Below are 2,974 nucleotides of genomic sequence, written 5' to 3'. Positions count from 1 at the left end.
GAAGGTGGTGGTGCCAGGGGCTGATGCATGCTCTGACTACTGACTTGAAACATGCTTTGATGAATTAGTGCAACCCAGCCAGCCATTTACTTTAAATTTTACCCTTGATTCTTCCTCTAGCAAACAATTAAGGAGCAGCAGTGGCTTCCTGCAGGGGAGACCAATGCCTTCTGTCCTCTGCGGAAACAGCTTTGGCGTTCTTCCAAAGAATGAATGGCATGGACCAGGAGTTCCAGTTTCCCTCCGCTTTCACGCATCCAAATAAATAAACAGTTACATGCATACAATAAAATAAAATAAATTCAAATCATAAACAAGGAAACCAGGCTAGGTTACTAGAGTCCTATGACTTAACTGGGGGGCTGGGAAATGCAGGAGGCCAAAGACCACCAAGAAGTCACATGAACAACTGGACCCAGTGGCAAGGCACCATGTCTTCCACCTCGCTGGGTGAGTAGCACAGACCAATCTCAAAAGCTCCTGAGTAAGAGGAAAATGTCTCTTTAACAGTATTAAGGGACAATTTATTATGTGTATCCTTCCAGGGAAGCACAATGTCAGTGCAGGCCCATTGCATTTGCATTATTTCCAGACAACAGCAGCAGCAGAAAAGGACACTGATTTATTTCAGAGCAAGCACAGGTGAATTTAATGTCTCTTGGGACTGAGCCAGGGAAGACTTGACCCGCTCTAGGCTCTTAAGTGCTTGAGGGAGGACAGCAGGTTTTTGGAAGGGTCCCATTGGCCTCTGGCTAAATTCAGCTTCCCTGAGCCTATGTTCCTAAATCACCTGGTTAGAAAAGCCTTGCAGAGAAAAGGGGATGGAAAAAATCCTGTTTGGGAATAGAAAATCTGGTTCTGGCTTCTTTGGCAGCACATATACTAAAAATTGGAATGATACAGAGTAGATCAGCATGGTCTCTGCCCAAGGATGACTTGACACTTGTGAAATGTTCCATATTTTTAAGATGGAATTCAAATAAAAACAATAGATAAATAAATGAGTAAATAAATAGATGAATGAATAAATAGAAAATCTGGTTTCATGCACTGACCTAGCTAATTTCTTTCTCAGTGGCTTGGGCAAATAATTTAGTCATTTAATTTTAATTTTAATTCTTTAATTTTTTTTATAATTTAGTCCTTTTAAGGCTCAACTATTTCTTTATGAAAAAGTCTAAGAACACTACGAGGATCCAGTAAGCAAATGTATTAGAGAGTGCTTTGTGAATTGCATACATGCCATTGTCTGGAGCTGACATCAGTTTGGGATTTCTAGCAAATAGCTTTATCCCAGAAAAACCAAGGAGAGGATAATCACAATTACTCTTTAAACCTTGGCATTCAAGCATTGTAGAATCTCAAAAGGTCATGGTGGAAAGTCTGAGATAGCTTTTCCCAACCTCTTGTTCAGCACATGGAGAAACCAGTTGTTGGGAAGAAAGAGGACTGAGCATCATAGGGGATGAGGTGAATCTTAATGATCTCTGCTCTCTGTTCCTTATCACTATGCTTCAGAATGCCATGTACACAGTAAGAGCTCAGTAAATGCTGATAGAAATGATAGGATTCACTCACTGTCAAACACAACCGGTGTTGTTGACAATGGCAGGTTGGAGTTTTTCTCTTTAATCCATGTTCCAGGTATCTCTTCTTTCAATGTCGAACCTGGCAGAGAATGTGTTTGCTGGTCACTTGAGTCATCCTGAAAAGGAACACGGCCCATATAAGCCAGCAACATCCTGGTGAAAGCCACTAGCTTCAACTTCTGATGGCAATTCCTTGAAGCCATAAAGAGCACATCATTCTCGTTAAACCATCTTTCAATAACCATTTTAACACACATAGCTGGACAAATTTACAAAATGCTGCTCAATGCATTACCTTATTTAATTTCCTGAGCAATCTGATGAAGTAGGTACCATTATTTCCATTTCCCAGAGTAAGAAATTGAGGCTCTGAGAGTCTATATGACCCGTTATTGATGTACAGACATTGCCAGGACTGGAGTTTGATCCCAAAACTCTGTTACAAGTGCATTCCATCAATACTACCTTATAAAATATCAAATAGGCATTCTTTCCTTCTCTTTCTCCTTCCTTCCTTTTCCTCTCTCCCTCTGTCTCTCTCTCTTATTTCCCATGAATTCTTATTAGCATGGTGCTAGGTACCGTGAGGGACACAGAAGCAGAACAACAGGACTAGAATAGCCCCTGTCTTTGAATAGTTGACAATCTACAGAAGAAGAGGACCTACAGGTAAAAACAGTAGTTCCAAATACAGGTGATCTTTGCTAAGTACTAACCCTGATTAAGTAGAGCCTGAAAGGTGAACTGACAAGCACCTCACTGCCTGGAAGATGAAGAAGAGAGATAATAAACACCTGTCCAGGGCACCACTGTTGCCCTCCCTTATTTATTTTATTTTATTTTATTTTATTTTATTTTATTTTATTTTATTTTTTTGTATTTTATTTATTTTATATTTTATTTTTTATTGGAGTTCAATTTGCCAACATATAGCATAACACCCAGTGCTCATCCCATCAATTGCCCCCCTCAGTGCCCGTCACCCAGTCACCCCCACTCCCCGCCCATGCTGTTGCCCTTCTTCTGGAAAAATTCACTGAATCCCAGGCTGCCCCATTCATGATATGTAGTCTTTCAAAGTCCATGCTTTCACCTTCCCCACTCTCTTTGGTGTGATGAATGAAAGGTTGGTGTGACGCATCCAAGTGGAATCTGCAAATCGCTGATCCTTTAAAACCTACTTTTGTAAATACCAATAAAACATGTCTCAACACTTTTTCCTCATTCAGGGAGTTCATTCAACCAGGAGCCCTGGAGGAGGGAAGCTACTCCCTATGAACTGTTCTTCTTTCAGGGCTCTCATCTAAAACTGAAACTCATTTCTGTGTTCTTCCCCTTTGCCTGCCTTGCTTTGATTTCGAGTCAATTAGTCTATAATCCCTTCT

At 40.7% G+C, this 2,974-nt stretch overlaps 1 non-coding gene across 1 annotated transcript; it reads left to right on the top strand.

Moving 5' to 3' along the window:
- Positions 1–855: 855 nt before the first annotated feature.
- Positions 856–965, top strand: LOC144283880 (U6 spliceosomal RNA). Its single transcript, XR_013352385.1, has one exon. It is a non-coding gene; the product is annotated as a U6 spliceosomal RNA (small nuclear RNA).
- Positions 966–2,974: the final 2,009 nt, after the last annotated feature.

This window comes from Canis aureus, chromosome 14, assembly GCF_053574225.1.
Source record: "Canis aureus isolate CA01 chromosome 14, VMU_Caureus_v.1.0, whole genome shotgun sequence".
In the NCBI taxonomy this organism is placed as follows: Eukaryota; Metazoa; Chordata; class Mammalia; order Carnivora; family Canidae; genus Canis; species Canis aureus.
The sequence above is the reverse complement of the archived record's forward strand: the minus strand, read 5'-3'. Positions and strand labels throughout refer to the sequence as shown.